This window comes from Rattus norvegicus, chromosome 2, assembly GCF_021556685.1.
Source record: "Rattus norvegicus strain SHRSP/BbbUtx chromosome 2, alternate assembly SHRSP_T2T, whole genome shotgun sequence".
NCBI classification, from domain to species: domain Eukaryota; kingdom Metazoa; phylum Chordata; class Mammalia; order Rodentia; family Muridae; genus Rattus; species Rattus norvegicus.
The window spans coordinates 143,824,553-143,843,456 of record NC_141535.1 but is presented as its reverse complement, the minus strand read 5'-3'; positions in this window follow the sequence as shown (position 1 = coordinate 143,843,456).

The following is an 18,904-nucleotide window of genomic DNA, read 5'->3' as shown; positions in this document are numbered from 1 at the left end:
GACCAGAGAGTTTCCTAGGCAATAGTCTAAGTGTTCTGGTTCTGAAAGGGATGCCAAAGTTGCAAAAATGTAATGTCCTTGGCATCTGGCTCTGCTCTCATGGGCATCATAGTGCATTCCAAAGGGATAGCACCAGGGCGAGTGAGTGCTGAATGCACACTGGGTGACTCTGTGACTTGCTGACAAAACCCTATTCCCCAGCCCTGGAAAACCTCCAAAGCTGACAGGCAACATGTCAGAGTACGCATTCTTTGTGGAAACTTGGTGAGGGGGATAAGAAGAAATAGTCGGCTGCTTCAGCCAACTTCAGGGTTTTCCTAAGTTGTGCTCAGAGAGGTGAAAGAGCACGTCTGCTAAAGAAAAGGGGACAGACGAGGCTTGTTATGAAAAAGAAACGAGAACCTAGATCCCTCTCAAAGGGGTCAAAAAGAATGATCCAGAGTTCCCATCAACCTTGCTTTGTCTCTTTTCTGAGTATCACCCCAAATTCAAGGAGAACATCCTGGTTTATCTGTTGGTGATGTTGCAAAGAAGCTGGGAGAGATGTGGAACCTCACTGCTGCGGATGACAAACAGGAATTTCGGTCTACAGAGCTGAAGACAAAGCTTGTGCAGCAAAAGGGGGGTTGTCAGGTGTGGAATCCTTGCACAGCTCCCATGAATTTGAACTGACATCGAGGGAATGAAGAGAGGTCAGAAACACACAGAAAAGATGGGATGGGGAGAAGCTACAGCACCCTGAAAGCTCAGCCTGTTTGATTATAAGCAGTTGAATAAAGAGGGGGTATTTTTCATATAGCTGAACAAGGAGGTGGGGGCTATACATATAAACAAGGAGGCAGGTTTAGCTAATCCCCATAGAAACATGAGCCCACCAACAAAGGCGTCTTTACCACCATCCACTATGCCTTTAGACAGCTCTGTCTTATCAGTAGCCATCAATCTTGCCTGCTAAAGTGTGAGTTCTTGTTAGTTGTGTCCAGTGCAGCTTGTATACTATCCCTGGCATTCCGTCATCTGAATATTACTCTGTAATTGTACAAAAAGCCTGCAGCTGTCCTATATCGACATTCTGAATGTTCTCATTACATGTTTTTAGTTAAAAAGAGCATCAATTAAAAAGACTTTTACAGTTAGGTATGATGGTTTAAACTTTTAATCTCAATACTTGAAAGACAAATGCAGGCAGATCTCTGTGAGTTTGAGGTCAGCTGGGGTTCTTAGAAAGTTTTTCTCTGTCTCTCTGTCCGTCTCTATCTTTCTGTCTGTCTGTTTGTCTGTCTGTCTGTCTCTCTATCTCTCTTATACACACACACACACACACACACACACACACACACACAGAGAGAGAGAGAGAGAGAGAGAGAGAGAGAGAGAGCCATCTAAAGTATTGGATAATGTTAAAAAAGTATGTTCATGCTAGAACACACTCGTAATATCAGCACTTGAGATGCTGAAGCAGCAATGTTGTCACAAGTTCAAGGCCAGCCTGGAATATGGAGGGAATTGAAGGCTAGTATAGGCGCTACAGATGAGGCTTTATCTCAAAAGAAGAAGAAGAAGAAGAAGAAGAAGAAGAAGAAGAAGAAGAAGAAGAAGAAGAAGAAGAAGAAGAAGAAGAAGAAGAAGAAGAAGAAGAAGAAGAAAAAGGAAGGAAGGAAGGAAGGAAGGAAGGAAGGAAGGAAGGAAGAAAGGAAGGAAGAAAGAGAGAAAAAGTAATAGGGGTTTAGAATACAAAAAGCCTAACCAAATGCTAGTGTGTCAGGAATCCTGTAATCTGAGTCTAAGGTCACATGCTGCTTGAAGGTCCAGAGACATCTTTCTTACTCATGGATAAGGAAGAGGATTTAGAAGAAGAAACAGAAAATGTTGTTTCTCAGTCATTCTCTCAGTCCAGAAGAAAAGAAGCCACTCCAAGTTTCCTGACAGAAAATTTGTTAGAAAGACTTGGTTCTCTTAAAGTGGAAGGACTGAGAAGCCAACCACGGTCCCGAGAGATGAGCAACTACAGGAGCCTTCTCAGCAGACAAGTTGCACTATCAGAGTCCGGGACCAGGCTCCCCCAGTAGGAGTTAACACCACACAGGAGCCTTTCCAATCAGAGCAGATCACAGAGTGGACACAGGGAACAGGGGTGGAAAACATGCCTTGACTTCTTCCTGCCCTCCACTTTTTATTCTACTGTGAGAGCATTCCTTCGGCTGCATCTAGCTGGTTTCCAGAAGTCAAAGCCACTGGGAAATGTAGTTCTCTGCAAATAAGTAGGGTCCTGGCTTGAGTAAATACACAGCAACTAGACTCCATATGAGAGAACAAATAAATACATTTTGTACAATATGCAATGTTACCAAATCACCTTAGAACTAACCACTTTTTCTATTGGAATATTGGATTATTTTCATAAGGTAATTAGAAAATATTGCTATGTCATCAAATGGGGCACAGTGGCACATGCCTTTACTCCCAGCACCAGGGAGTCAGAGGCAGACAGATCTCTATGAGTTTGAAGCCAGTCAGATCTACATACTGGGTTCCAGGTTAATTAAGGGCTGCATAGTGCTGTCTGTAAATAAATAAATAAATAAGTAAATAAGTAAGTAAGTAAGTAAGTAAGTAAGTAAATAAATAAATAAATAAATAGCAAGAAAATCCTGCTGTACCATCAGTGAGATCTGTGGATGTAAGTTTCATTATTTTAGTGACCAGTGTGGTCTTAGGTCTCAGTGTGGAAGCTATTGTTCTTGTTTTGCTGGATGGGAATGAGGTGGCTGTCAAATTGCCTTCTAACTACCTGTAGTTAGCTCTGAGCACAGGTTAGTGCTGCTGTCCGCTTCGGTCGAAGAAGCTTTGCACTGGAATGGTAGGCAATGGCTGCACAGACTCATAGCTGGCCAGAGTTAGAGTAAATGCCTGCCGAGCAGTCAGACATAGATGAGACTCAGGGGACCCGGCAGATGATGCAGGGAGAATGTAAGAGCAGAAGGGTGGTGGGGTAGCATGTGGAATGCACATTTCCAGGCGTGACATGACTCGGAACAGCTGTGACTGCCTAGACCAAAGTGATCCCATCAACACGGCCATTCAGTAAGGAAGGGCTCATGGGCTCCCTCCCTCCCTTAGGATTTACATACAGATAATGATTGATTGGTGGACCAGGGGTATGGGGAAAATGTCCTTTTCGTTGGTATAGTCACTGGTAGCTGCCCATGTTTCTATAAACAACTCTAAAGAAACTCATTGGGTCATACACATAAGAAGACATCAAAACAGAACTGAGGCAAGTTGGGAAGAGAAATGGGATTAGTAGGAGAGGGTCAAGAAAAGGCAAAGGTATGTGCACATGCATGAATACATTGTATACATGTATGAAAGTGCCACAATGAAACATATTACTACAGATAACTGGTACATGCTAACAAAACATTAACAAACTAATCCAAAAGTACACAAATAAAAGTAGGAATTTGTAAGTTTTATTATAAAACTTATTTACGAAAAGATAATTCAGGACCATTAAACAAAATTCAGATGCTAGAAGATATGAAGGGAAAATTCTTAGCCATATCTTACCTTCCTATGCAAGTATGCTATATTATGTTCCTATGCTTTTCTATATCTCCATAGAGGAAACCTAAAATCTATATACATGCACGTGCGCGCGCACACACACACACACACACTCTCTCTCTCTCTCTCTCTCTCTCTCTCTCTCTCTCTCTCTCTCTTTCTCACACACACTCTCATGGCCTCCTACACACAATGATTGTAGTATACTATATACTCTCCTCTAATTACCTAAACTTTAGAACCAATTTGGACCTAGCAATAGATAATGCCAAGCATATTTCTTCTCAGTGGAAATGCATTGGGTGTGCCCATTGGGTCAGACATGCACTTAGGTGATGAAGGGCTATAAATCACAAGGCTTGAAGACATCTAGTATTCAACCAGTCATGCAAAGAATCCTCAAGGCAATAATTCAGCAGAAACTTTTGTCAGGGCAGCCAGTATGATTCAAGGGTGTGGAATGACTCACTGGGGCTTGAGTTAAATCGTCTTGGCTTAATCATATCACTTGGCACAAATGTAAGTCAAAGATTTGAATTCTAGTGTCTCAGTATCTCGGTGACTCACAGAAGTTGCCCTAGATACATTGAACTGTACACCAAGAGATTGGTCACATGGATTAAAGAGTATTCTACACATGCATGTTTTTGTATAAATGCATGTGTATATTCACATATATCTATTCATACAACTTACCCATGTATGTACACACAGGGGAAAATACATTTGGATATTTCTCAGCTCTCTGGAGCTGAAACTCCGAAGCAATACAAGAAATCACAAAACCAAACCAATTAGGATATTAATGTATTCTGCCCATAAAAATGCAATAATGCACACACCCCACACTATAATTCATTGGGGGAATAATTTTAAAAAGTGTAACTGATAAAGGGATGGTCTCCCAACTACACAGCAGTCATTGGAGATCACATACTATGGAGAGAGTCAGACCCCCGCCCCTACGTCAGACTTCCTGTGGACATACACAGTGTGTTAGTCAGTTTCTCATTACAGCAGCAAAATACCCAAGACAACAGCTTAAGGGTGGAAAGATTTACTTAGTACTTGCTTGCAGAGGACTTAGCCCATGGGCTGTTAGCTCTATGATTTCAAGGCCTATATGAAGCAGAGGAAAAGTGTTCACTTTACGGTAGCCAGGGAGCCAAGGCAGCAAGAGGAAGGGGTCAGAAGCAAGATAAACCCTTGACAAACACACCCTCCATGAACTGCTTCACCCATCTCCTAATAACACATTCAATATGACTCAGCAGCATCAGTCCTCCACAGAAGAATTTATTGCCTCATGATCCTTCCGGTAGCACTTCAAGCTGGGACCAAGCCTGAGACACATCTTGTCTGAGGAATATTTCATATTAAAACCATAGCATGTTAGCTTTGTTTTCTTCATTCATAAAATGGTGACAATGGTAACATATTCTGTGGTGTGGTACAGGTGTAAAGCATCCAGTCATGCCACTTGACAAACTGTAGCAGCTACCTATTAATGCTATTCTTTAATCTAATTTAACTTATTGGAACAAGCCAATTGTGAGTAATAGATTAGCAAAAGGGACTAGTTCATATTTAGTTCTGAAAGGCTTCACCACTATATTACACTAAGGAGCCTTCTGGTTCAGTCTTTCTTAAGTTTATAGTTAAATGAGACACAGTATGAATGGTGGAGTTGCAACTCAAAGATACCTTTTAACAACTAGAAATAGCTTATCTTCATAGATAAAATAGCCAGCCTGTAGGTACAATAGAAACATTTAGTATAATAAGGTTCGGAGGATTTCCTTGGGTTTAAGAATGTATTATAGTAATTCCTGAGGGTATCTTAAAACTTTTCTTCTACTGTTTCATTATTGTGTGCCCATTCCTTGATTTTTATTTTACTTTATTTTTGCTTGTATCCTCAACTGTATAAAACAAAACAAAACAAAACCAAAACCAAAAAAGCTTTAGTGTTCCCAAGAAAGAGCTGTTTTCTCTTAGAGTTCAGTCAAAACTGTAAGTATGTAGCCCTTGATGCCTCCTAAGGAAGGAAATCAGAATCTCTGGCTGAGCTTCAGAGATAAACAGTGTGAGTCGAGCTTTTCATTCCTGGTAGTTGGCAGAAGTCCAATCAAGTGACCACCAGCTCAACTCATAGCCAGAGCTTTAAAGAAACGTCTAGGGAAGGGGATCAAGTCCCTGAACAGGTGGACTTCAATAAGGAACAGAACGGACACCCTTCTGCTCTGCCCTGTGCCTGCAGCCTGATAGCAGTCATCCCTAGGCTGGGACTAGGATTCACCTCTTTCAGCTTACCATTCTGGGGAGGAACAAAAAGTGTTAATATAATGTAATAACAGTTCCATTTGAAATGCTTCCTCCTCCTCCTCCCGACTCTAAGATCCCAGGGGTCAGCATTTGAGATACAGTTAAATCTGAGACAGCTGAGGAGAGGGGATCCTGCAGCTAGCTAGTGACCTGGAAAGTGTTCAAGATGACACCCTGGGAAGTGAACATAGCAGCTTATAAAAGATCAGTACGCTTCAAATATACACGGGAAAAATTCTACAAGTTAAATATCATGAAGTCCACCACATCTACTTTGAAATGGCGGGGATATAGGACACCCCTTCTTCATTTTATTGTTTATTTAAACTGAGCCTGTTGAGTGGCTACTACTACTGAGGTATTATAAGCTCTCAATAAGTATTTTACCTTTTAAAGCACATACAGTACTGATCATGGTGGCACACACTTGCAGTCCCAGTGCTCGGAAGTTCGAGACCAACCGAGCTTACTTAGTGAGTTCCAGGGCAGTCAGGAGCGAGACCCTGTATCCAAATACACAAAGCATAAATAAGAAAATACACCTTGAACGATATGATCATCTGGTTTTTTATAATAAAAATGATCTATTTTTCAGACTACCTTATACGTCTTAGAGATTTCCCTCCTCAGAAGAAAATTTAATATGCACAAATGTTCTAATTTAAATACGTTATGGTATGATCAATGTATAGACATATCGACTACAGCAGTGCAATCATAGAATAGTCTCAACATCTGATTGAATTTTTGATAATTTGTCTTAATGAGAGAAATGCAAATTCAAACTTTGTAATTGGGATTCAATTATTTATATACCTTTTGTTTAGCTTTTAAATCCAAGTTGGAGCTGGCAAATGAGAGTAAGTAAAATTGTGCTGGCAAAAATGTTCTTGTTCACAGAATACCGATGTGGTTGTAGCCTCTGTCTCCAGACTCAGCCCTGCCGTTCCTCCTACAAGCCCTGATCCCTTTCTCATCTGTAGGCGTGCTGGTTGCAGTAGTGGGGAATGCACTGTGAGGTGTGTGCATGGAGCCATAGTAACCTGATTGACATCATGCTGGTGCTGGTGCTCAAAGAATGGAATGAAATAGACTGTACTACTCCCAGGATGAACTGAGGAAGTTGGGCATCAATAGGAGTTTTGTGTGGTCCACTAGGCAGGTGGCATTGGATATAGGGAGAGGAGTACTGTTGCTGAGAACCAACACTGTCCTCTGTGGGGATAGAAAGAGTAAGAGTTGGGAGATAAAATATTCTTATAAACCAAGACTGGTGAACGTGGCAGAGTGTACTGTAGCTTTCAAGTGGCTTTGGTGGTAAAGCAAGGGTAGTCATTTATAGGTCTAGATGCACAGTGTATACAGAATACAGGAGTGCATTCTGAGAAATGCATCTTTGTCGTCATTGTGACAAAATGCCTGGAAAGATCCACTTGAAGGAGAAAGGGCTTATTTTGGCTCCTGGTTTTAGAAGAGTCAAATGTTCACTGGGGTCTGTGGTTTCTGTTCCTGTGAAGAAGTAGGGCGTGGTGACTGGGGAGTGTATTTGTGAGCAAAAGTGCTTACCATGATATTTTAGACTTTGTGTATGAATGGAATTGCACAATATACAGCCTTTTGTGTCTACATAGTTTAGCATGTTTCCGAGGTTCATTCATGTTGAAGTATATTGCAGCTTCTTGGGATCAGAATCATGTGTATATACACAGCACATTCTGTTGATGTATTTATCATTTGATGGACATTTCAGGGTTTTTTTTGCCATAGTGTTATGAACATTAAATTATTTTTAAACAACCACTTGTCTTTTTTAATTTTGTTATTTGAGACCTGGTCTTACTATTGGAGACTAGCCTAGAATTTGTGACAATCCTACTTCCTGTATGCTGGAATCTGTTAACTTGTCTGCTTCCCGCTGCTCATATTAAATTAATATATAGGAGCACCCGATAAATGCTTGAAGTTCCAAATATTTCCATCTCTGCCAAAGAACTAAGAGGTATCACTGTGCCACCTCTTCAGTTCCATCCTCCGGAATCCAGAGAAGCTTTTAAAGACCATCTTGCTCCATCTACAGGATCTGGAGTAGATCCATTTCCGAGTCCCAACCTCATACCCTCTTACTCCAGGAACAGGTGTTACCTCTTCAGAGTCTCTGAAATAGGGCTTACACAGTGCATGTCATGAGAGCTGCTGGTTGCTTTACAGGATTATGTCAATACCGTGGGGGCACTGCTATGCTGTTCTCGACTGTTTTGAAAGGAAGGGGTGGAGGATGGATTTCCATCCTGCCACAATCGGGGAGGTGGTCTCAACCTCTGGGGAAAATTTCAATCATCATCAGTCAACTGGAAAGTTGCCTAAGCTGTTTTTTAAAACAAGGAAGCATCCAGAGTGGTTGTTTAAAAGTAGCTAATATATAATAGTTGAAACTGTAATTTTTTTCTTTTAGGTTTGGTTTTTTTTTTTTTTATTAACTTGAGTATTTCTTATATACATTTCGAGTGTTATTCCCTTTCCTGGTTTCCGGGCAAACATCCCCCTCCTCCCTCCCCTTTCTTATCGGTGTTCCCCTCCCCATCCTCCCCCATTGCCGCCCTCCCCCCAACAATCTAGTTCACTGGGGGTTCAGTCTTAGCAGGACCCAGGGCTTCCCCTTCCACTGGTGCTCTTACTAGGATATTCATTGCTACCTATGAGGTCAGAGTCCAGGGTCACTCCATGTATAGTCTTTAGGTAGTGGCTTAGTCCCTGGAAGCTCTGGTTGCTTGGCATTGTTGTACATATGGGGTCTCGAGCCCCTTCAAGCTCTTCCAGTTCTTTCTCTGATTCCTTCAACGGGGGTCCTATTCTCAGTTCAGTGGTTTGCTGTTGGCATTCGCCTCTGTATTTTCTGTATTCTGGCTGTGTCTCTCAGGAGCAATCTACATCCGGTTTTGCTTCATCCATCTTATCTAGTTTGCTGGCTGTATATGTATGGGCCACATGTGGGGCAGGCTCTGAATGGGTGTTCCTTCTGTGTCTGTTTTAATCTTTGCCTCTCTATTCCCTGCCAAGGGTATTCTTGTTCTCCTTTTAAAGAAGGAGTGAAACATTCACATTTTGATCATCCGTCTTGAGTTTCATTTGTTCTAGGCATCTAGGGTAATTCAAGCATTTGGGCTAATAGCCACTTATCAATGAGTGCATACCATGTGTGTTTTTCTGTGATTGGGTTACCTCACTCAGGATGATATTTTCCAGTTCCATCCATTTGCCTACGAATTTCATAAAGTCACTGTTTTTGATAGCTGAGTAATATTCCATTGTGTAGATGTACCACATTTTCTGTATCCATTCCTCTGTTGAAGGGCATCTGGGTTCTTTCCAGCTTCTGGCTATTATAAATAAGTCTGCTATGAACATAGTGGAGCACGTGTCTTTTTTATATGTTGGGGCATCTTTTGGGTATATGCCCAAGAGAGGTATAGCTGGATCCTCAGGCAGTTCAATGTCCAATTTTCTGAGGAACCTCCAGACTGATTTCCAGAATGGTTGTACCAGTCTGCAATCCCACCAACAATGGAGGAGTGTTCCTCTTTCTCCACATCCTCGCCAGCATCTGCTGTCACCTGAGTTTTTGATCTTAGCCATTCTCACTGGTGTGAGGTGAAATCTCAGGGTTGTTTTGATTTGCATTTCCCTTATGACTAAAGATGTTGAACATTTCTTTAGGTGTTTCTCAGCCATTCGGCATTCCTCTGCTGTGAATTCTTTGTTTAGCTCTGAACCCCAATTTGTATAGGTTTGGTTTTTTAAATGTATTCTCTTCACTCTATACTCTTCTCAATACTGTAGGTTCTTCTCTCAAAACTCCATTGGTAATAGCTTCTCTGCTGTGTTTCAAAGTCTTAAACTTGAGTCTAGGCTAGCCTGGAAGTCACTGCAATGTGGCGTAGTTTGCCCTTGAACTCATGGCAACCCTTGCATCCATCTCCCGAGTATAGAGATCCAAGTGTGAACCACCATACCTGAATAGTCTATCTTCTTAAAATTCTCTTCCCCAAACCTGCTATTCAAAGCTATTCTCTAAACTCACTTCTCTGTAGGTTGAGGTCATTATGTAGGTGAAGGCAGGCAAGATAACACGAGGCCTGTCGTTGGATGAGAAGGAAGGGAGGTGGGAACAGAGGTTTTAGAAAGAGAGGGAGAAGCAGGAGAGAGAGAGAGAAGCAACATGGAGGCAGACATAAACAATCCTTGCCATGCATCTTTACACAGATACAGGTTGTTATGAATATTTCTTAAGGGATGGATTTCTATACGTCAGTTTATCTTATTTAGCTGGGTGGTTTATATACTGAGTTTATTGTGTGGATGTGTTGTGGATTGAGAATTTAACATATAAATCTGATTGCTGGGTTGCAGTTTGTTGGGTCTTGATTGTACTGGTTAGCTGGAACCAGAGAGTTCGAGGCTAGTTGAGAGCGGTCGGGAGAGATACTAACCAGAGACAAATTATAGTTAGTTCCATGTGGCCCCATGGGTGCTGGAATTAACTCTAGGGAAAAGCGTGGCAAGGAGACACACTGAAACGGCTCGTGGACTGCCTGGGTCTGAGACTACTTGGGGGCAGCGTGTTGTCATTGAGATAAAAGTACCCCTCGGTGCCATCTGGCTCAATGCAGGATAAAAAGGTCCCACCATAGCTTTTAATGTTTACCACAACACTTCCTAACAGTGTCTCTCCTGCTAATCCACTCCCTTGAGCTGCAGTCTATTTCTCGAAATCAAAGACAGTTCTGATGTTCATTAAAGCCAGCACTGCTTGGAGGGAAGACCAAGATTTTAGGATCTTGCAGGACATGGGGAAACCTAAAGGAGATGGAAACCTGAGACCCTGGTTTCAGCCCCTGCCCAGGAATAGCCTAAGACCGGGAGCCTTCCCTTGGCTGGATGTTCATTTTTCTCATTGACATGCACTAAGCCCTTGGCTCATAGGAAGTGTTGAATACTAGTACATGTTGACTTGATTAAGTGATTGGATAAAAGCAAAGTGACCTCTAAAGTCTCTGTAGTCCTCCACAGAACCTAACATCTCTGAAGACCATGCCGGGATGCTGAACAGAGATCTATAAGCTTTGAAGATCTGATACTTTATTTCCACCTCATTCCTTACTTTGCTTGTCAGTGGAAAAAAATGTTTTTTGAGATAGGATTTCACCATGTAGCTTAGGCTGGTTTGGAATTTATGATGTAGTCCAGGCTGGTCTCAACCTCCCAGAAATCCTTCTGCCTCAGCCTCCTGTGTGCTGGGGAGGCAGGCATGGGCCATCATACTAGCATAAAAATATTTTTTGGGAAGGGGAAAAACTGGAATTCTTATGAAAGCAAATGCAAAATAGTTATTCTTTTGGACTCTAGACTCCTTGATGGTTTGTCTGTCTGTCAGTAGGCTGCTAATGAAAACTGTTCATGGGCAAAGTGGTATGATGATGAATGTGACCTGGGATGCAGGATGTTCAATGCAGACTTTCTAAAATGCTCAGAAAGCTCTAATGAAAGTGAAATACCACATTAATCAATATTTGTTGACTGATTAAGGAATATGAAATACTGGATATACCTCTGATAAAAAATATCTAATAGTGCTAAGCTTATATACCAGGGACTAAATGGACACATTGATTTAATTAATGAGTAACCTCTCTTTAAAGTCCTAAGAATGTTATAATAGAAAATGAGTCACAGATTAATATCTTTTTTAAACAAAAGTGAAATAAAACTATGTAACTTCTAGAGTATTAAGAAAAAGCCTTCATGACCTTGAGCTAGGCAAGGACTTCTTACATAAAATGTCAAAAGCAGGAGCCACAGAAAAGTAGATATATTGGCTTTCTCCCACAGGTAGAAAGCACTCTGAAGAGAATAAAAAGGCAATCCTTGTGGGGTGTGATGGCTCAGGTCTATAATCCCAGCACTTAGGTGGCTGGGTTAAGTAAGAGGTCTGTTTAGGTTTGAAGTCAGTGTGGACTACATATCAAGTTCTAAGCCAGCCTGGGCTCATAGTGAGACCCTGCCTGAAACAACAAATAAAGTAATTTAACATAAACAACCCAGTAAAGCTACAGGAAATTACATTTGTTGGAATGACTAAAGAAAACAAACAGATGCTTGCAAGTGCAGACAAGTATCCAGAGCAAGTGGACTTCCACCTATTCCTGGTAAGAACGTAGCTAGAGTCACTGTGGAAAAACAGGAACAATTTTGTAGGGCTCACCGGCCTCTTAGCTATAAACCCAAAGAAACAAAAAATTCCTGCTTCTAAATATTTGCGTTTGCTCTATGTCAACAGACTAGAATCTTCCAAAAATCTCCTTTTGAGGGTGGACAGATGAAAGAAACCACGGTCTAGTCACACGATGGAATTTTATTCATCAGTAGATAAGAAAGCATTATTGGATACCCAACATTGTGACTTTCATACTTAATGCTAAGTGAGAGAAGCATAACTCAAAAGCTGGTGGCATACACCTGTAATCTTAGCCCTTGGGGCTACGAAGTGGAAGAGAAGTCCAAGGTCATTGTCAACAGTACACGGAGGTGGAAGTCAGTCTCTGTGCTATGTGAGACTCAGTCTCACAGAACAAAAGCAAAACAAAGTTTGGGGGAAAAAGAAACTGTGCTATGAACTTGTGAGATGGCAAGACAGGGGTGAGGGTGAGGGTGAAGGTTTTGGCTCCAGAGTATAGAGCATCAAAGATGGTGTTCAGCTGGTAAACAAACTTACGACACATTCTTGTGACCTGGATTCAATCTCTGAGCCCATGTACACATAGGAGAGAGCAGACACCACAGAGTTGTCCTCACTTTTACATGTGCAGTTTGACACATGTGTTCACACATACACACACACACACACACACACACACACACGTGCGCACGCGCGTGTGCAAAAAAATACCCTAGCTCCATAATAATGAATGGAGAGAGAGGGAGGGAATGGAAGGAGGAAAGGGAAGGAGGAAGGGAGGAAGGGATGGAGGAAGGGAGGGAGGAAGGGAGAGGGAGAGAAAGAGAGAGGGAGAGAAAGAGAGAGGGAGAGAAAGAGAGAGGGAGAGAGGGAGAGAGGGAGAGAGGGAGAGAGGGAGAGAGTCAAATACGGGAATAAGAGAATTGTTCTCTGTTCTGATTGTGACAAGCTACCTGATCTTTCACATTTATAAAAAGTGCAGAGTTGTATACACCCATAAAAAGATAATATATTGTGTGTGAGCTAAAAGCACTTTTGCAAATAATCGAAGCAAAAAATACGAAGTCATCAATGATCTCCTCTTGGCTCATCATGAGGCTTTGATTTTTCCCTAGGGATGATCTTGCTTAATTATTTGGTATAATACATACAAATGAGCATTTAACCCATATCATATTTACAAAGTAGTTATCGTAACCCTTAAAAACATTCCCAAGCATGGGGTAGCCTACCCCTTGCCTTTTCCAATCAAAATGTCTGACACTCAGGATCCTATGATCTCAGAAGAATCGTAACGACCTTGCCAAACAACATGTTGACAATTGCACATTCTGCACTTGTCGTTTAATCAAGTGCCATAGAGACCTCAGGTACATCATCTGCTTTGGGGACTGCACTTGCCTGAGTTCACAGGAGGCTTCGGAGACCTCTCCATCAAATCTTCCTTGGGGACCTTCCTTTGAAACAGGCGAGACCCAGTCTGGGTGTTATCGCTGGGTGAAGTTTGCCTTTGACAATCTGGACTTAGCATCCATTGCTTTCCAGCTTAAATCTTGCCTGTGTCTTCATGGTCATTTATTGCTTAGGAATTACGAGTCTCCATGAGTTTTTGTGTCTTTCGCCAGCCTCCTGTCTGACTCTTGCTACTGCTGTCCCTCTGCCAGCCCAACGTTTCCTCGGAAGCTGTTGGACAGTAAATGAGAACTTCAGAGCTCTGCATGCAACCTCTTCCTTTCTGTTCTTGAAATACCACCCACCTAAAACTGCCCAAAGCCTCAGGGATTGGGCTGGAGTCTCTGGCCTGAGAAGGAGAAGGTTGGTGTTTTTTGTTTGTTTGTTTTGTTTTGTTTTGTTTTGTTTTTTATTTTTTAATGTCTCCATTGACTTCCAAAGTTTATCATATGGAGTATCCATTAGCACTCTGCTGGAGTTTGTCAGGGTAATAAGTAGGTTTCAGAAGCCTAACAGAAGTTCCAGTCCAATTTCCAGGCTAGTAGTAGAGTTACGTTCTTTTCTTTCCTCACTCCCCACCCCCACACCCCCACCCACGGCCACAATGGATATTAAAACTTGCTGTGCCAAACTTGCTTTCCTGCAGAAATTACCTCAGAAATGGAGCTGAGATTCCAGGGCTCCTGGCCTTGAGGGGAGGTTAATTCAAGAAGACAAGCGGAACCTAGAGGCCCAGGAAGGAAGCTGGAAGGAAGGAATTCACAGCTAATTTGGAAGTTAAACATGAAAGTAATTCAGCAGAATGTGAACCATTTCCCTAGTGCTTGAAAGAGGGGCACTTGGGACTTAAGAAAAGAATGTAGTATTTAACACTGAAAATATCTACGAAGAAGATGGCTGTCATACCCTGGATTGGAAAGATTCCCTCTATCTTTCAAGTCTAACAAGACCTTTTTTTTTCCTTTTTCTTTCTTTTTTTAAAACATGGTGCAATTTTACAACTGTAGTGGCTAAAACCTGTAATTTCAATACTTGGGAGGCTGAGGCTGGAGGATGACTGTGAATTCAAAGCCAGTTTGGGCTGCGTCATATCTTGCAGGACAGCACGCACTGAGACCTATTTGCACACAGCTTCTTTTTGCAGCTCTCATTAGCTGCACCTTAAAATGTCAATCATCTTGGAAGGCCTACCCTCTGCTGCAGCTAAGGGAAAACTAAAATAAAGGTGGTCAGTGGCGAGGTAGGAGGTAATCTCCTGAGCCAGTCATCTACTGATTTTGCAAGATTAACTTTCAGAGGACGTATAAGCCTTCTGTGTTCCCTCATTTGCATTCCTCTTGGGAAAGCCCTCTTTTTACAAGACCCAAGCAGCCATCTTGATACACATACGTTTTTTCACGAGCCTCTAGATTTCAGTTTCCTAAGTCAGAACTGATGTTTTCTGATTCTAGATAGAAAATCCAATTAAACATGAAAGATGGGTGAATCACAGGTTAGGCCTGAATTGCCAACTAATGCCCAGTCTTGCAGAAGAGCATTATGTATGAACTGACCTCCCTCCCCCACCGCGCCCCAGTCCTAAATCAAAGATTTATGCTAACAATTCCTTTTGCTTTGACCCTCACCTGAAAGTCTCACCTTGGGACTCCAGATTCCATAGGTCACTTCAGTGGCTGGCCTTGGTCAAACAGTGCTGAGACATGGGCTCTGGGGCCGTCTCCTTGTGTGTAAATGTCTCTATCTGCTAAGCTAGCCATAAATACTGATTTGAAACAGGGAGAACACATGGCGCCGCTCAAACACAGCCACTGCTCAGTGCCTTAAGCTGTGAGGATCAGGCCATGGAGTGTGTTCTGGGCAATGTTAAATGGCCACGTAAGAAGAAACTATTAAAGCCTCTGTGCTGCAGTCAGTTAGCCTGGGGCGCTTACCCAGAGCAGCACATTATGTGATAATTGTAAAACAAGCTTTCGTGATATGATCTTTGTCTTTCAATGTCCCTAATAGGAAATATACTTTTAAGTTGGGCAACAGTAGCTCATGCCTGGAATCTCAGCTCTCCAGAAGCTGGAGGATTGCTGTAAGTTTGAGACCAATCTGACATACACAAATTAGTTGGCTAGTCCAAGTTGCCTCAAATGAAAAACAGCGTTAAATTAAATTTAAAAAAACAAAAAAGAGGAAAAAATAGGGAAAAAACTGCTTTTGTTAAGTTTGTAGATTGCTTAAAAGTCTGAGAAAACCAGACCTTTGCATTTGCTTTAACTTGAAATGTGGAATAGCAAATGAATTGCCAGCTATCTGGTTTTCAGGTTTTGTGAGACAGGAACTTGCTATGTGGCTCAGGCTAGCCATAGATTTATTGTTTTTCTACCTCAGCCTCCTGAGTGATAGACACGGTCTCCATGTTTGACCACTGGATTTTAATATTTATTTTATCGTTTGCTTTAGCCGCTTTGTCAATTTGTATGTTCAGTTGAGTAGCAGCAGCTAAGGAACAACTCTCATTTACAGATTCAGAAAGTTAACTTTAAGTGTTTTTAAGATGTGTTATTCTGTGATAACTAGTTCCAAAATGGGGCTCTAGTGCAGGGCTTTGACAGTAGGCCACCTGTGCACAAGGGTAGGGGGTGTGCGGAAGTCGTATGTTTTGCTAAGTCTTGATACAAACTGAAACTGACTTCAGAAAATTCACTTGTCCCAGGCATGATGGTACATGCCTATGATCACAGCACTTGGAAGGCTAAGACAGAATTGCCAATGTTAGAGGCCAAAGTGGGCAAAGAAGACAGGTCTAGGCTAAGCGGGCTATAGAGTAAGAGCCGGTCTCAAAAAATAAGTGAGCAAAAATTAAGTTGATTTATAAAAAGATACAAAAGGGGGAACACGTTCATGATACTTCTTATTGAAGGATTTTCTCAGATGGTAAAAATAAAAAAATATGAATCTGAGGGTACTAAGGTGAAGATATTACCATCTTTGGGACATGATCTGCACTAACTTTACCCTAATTGATTTGGACACGGTCAGGAGCTGCAGAAGGTGACTATAACCCCCTAATGTATTGGAACAAGTTAGGGAAATTATTCAATCATTCACTCATTCATTCATCTCCCCAACCAAACTTAATTAAGCTCTTACTGTTGGCCAGAGTCTTCTGGATTTGCATGAGCTTAGTGCTTGAATGGAAAAATGGTGCAGAGCTCTATCTACATTTTGACTATCTCTTGTTTTCACGAGCCAACATGGAGGTAGTATACTGTTCAGTTTGTGTCAATTTGAGACAAGATACAGTCATTTGGGAAGAGGGACTCTTAATTGAGAAAATGCGTCATCCACAGGATTTGCCTGTAGGCAAGACAGTTATGCATTTTCTAATTAGTGATTGGGCTAGGTCTTTGTGGGCCTGGCTAGTGCATTGTGGGTGGCAGGTGCCCCTGTGGTGTATAAAAAAGCAAGCTGAGAAAATCCTGGGAAGCAAGCCACTAAGCAGCACTCCTCCATGGCCTCTGCATCAGTCCTTGCCTCCAGGTTCCTGCCCTGTTTGAGTTCCTGCCCGGACTTCCTTCAGTGATGGACGGTTACCTGGATGTGTAAGCCAAATAAACCCTTTCCTTCTCAGGTTGCTTTTGGTCATGGGATTTTATCAGACATAGAAAACCTAACTAAGACACATGCTATTCATTGTATGCCTATAATCCTAGCGCTTCTGAGGTGGTGGCAGGAAGATCAAGACTATATAGGAGTTTAAGGTCATCTTGGGGGTACTTAAGACCCTATCTCTACAAAACAAAACAACATTGCATGGTTGTGTACCTTACACTCAGACTTCAGCTTCCACAGATGGTAAGACCTGACGGGATTCCACAGTGATTCTGTGATGCCAGGAGATAGAAACTGACTAGGCAGTTGAAGGACAGGGCTGCAAAAGCAGTACTTGCAGAAATGCCCTTGGTTCTCTTGCCAGGAATGCCGGAGGGAACCCTGGTTTCTTATGTTCTCCCAAATGGTCACCTCTGCCTGGAGGTTACACATGAGAGTGGTACTCAAAACTCCATTCCAGACTTTAGTCCCTCTGGCAAACAGCTTTGAAACTGGATTTCTGGTTGTTCGTGTTGGAGATGGATTATATCTATTGCCCAAATTGCCCAACTTCAGCCCATCTCCACAAATACCTACCACTGGCACCCGCAGTCTGCTAACATCTTAACCTAAACCACACAGCTTCAGCTTCTTCCAGAGTTTGACTTCAGACTTCAGAGACAAACATGTGTATCCAAGAAACATCCACTATCCTCAACTCTAGTGACACAAATTTGTCTGGGCCAGCAGGTGTCACAGAGTGGTCACTGCTACACAACGAAGTAGCAAAGTCAGTGACAGGGCTGACCTGTGCTTAGCCTGGAAAGATCTTAATCTTGTCTCCTTCTAGGCAGTTGTGATGAGCCTCTAGCTCTTCCTGAAGCAGCATTGGTTGAAACAGTAGACGGTCCATAGAATCCCATGTCAAAGATTGGTTTGCAAGGAGTACTTTTCCACTTAAGACAAAAAATAAAGTAGCTCACTGAGTACCCCAATACTGAGGAGTTGGAACTCTCTGAATCTGAAAAATAACCTGTGCGGTTATTACTATATGCCAAAGGTTTTTGTTTGTTCATTGTGGGTAAGCTGTGTGTGTATGTGTGTGTGTATGTATGTGTGTGTCTGTGTGTCTGTGTGTATGTGTGTGTGTGTTATGTGTGTTTGTGTGTACTGTGTGTGTTATGTGTGTATGTGTGTATATGTGTGTGTATGTATGTGTATGTGTGTGTATATGTATGTGTATGTGTGTGTATGTGTGTGTATGTGTGTGTGTATATGTGGGAGTGTGTGTGTGGGGGTGTTATGTATGTATGTGTGTTGTGTGTATGTGTGTATGTGTGTGTATGCATGTGTGTTATGTGTGTATGTGTATGTGTATGTGTATGTGTTGTATGTGTGTTGTGTGTATGTGTGTGTATGTGTGTATGTGTGTTCTGTGTGTGTATGCATGTGTGTATGTGTATGTATGTATGTGTGTGTGTTATGTGTGTATGTGTATGTGTGTATGTGTGTGTGTATGTGTATATGTGTGTGTGTTTAAGATAGGCTTTCCTGCAGTCCAAGCTACTCTTAAAGTCCCTTTGTAGAAAAGGTTGGCTTTCTATCCCTCATCTCCTTGCCTCTACTCCCACGTGCTGAGATTATAGGCATTGTGCTGTCACACCCAGTTATCCAGCTGCCAAACGATATTTACCTTTAGTTTATGATCTGGGGGAGGAGATTAAGAATTACTTTAGACAATAATAA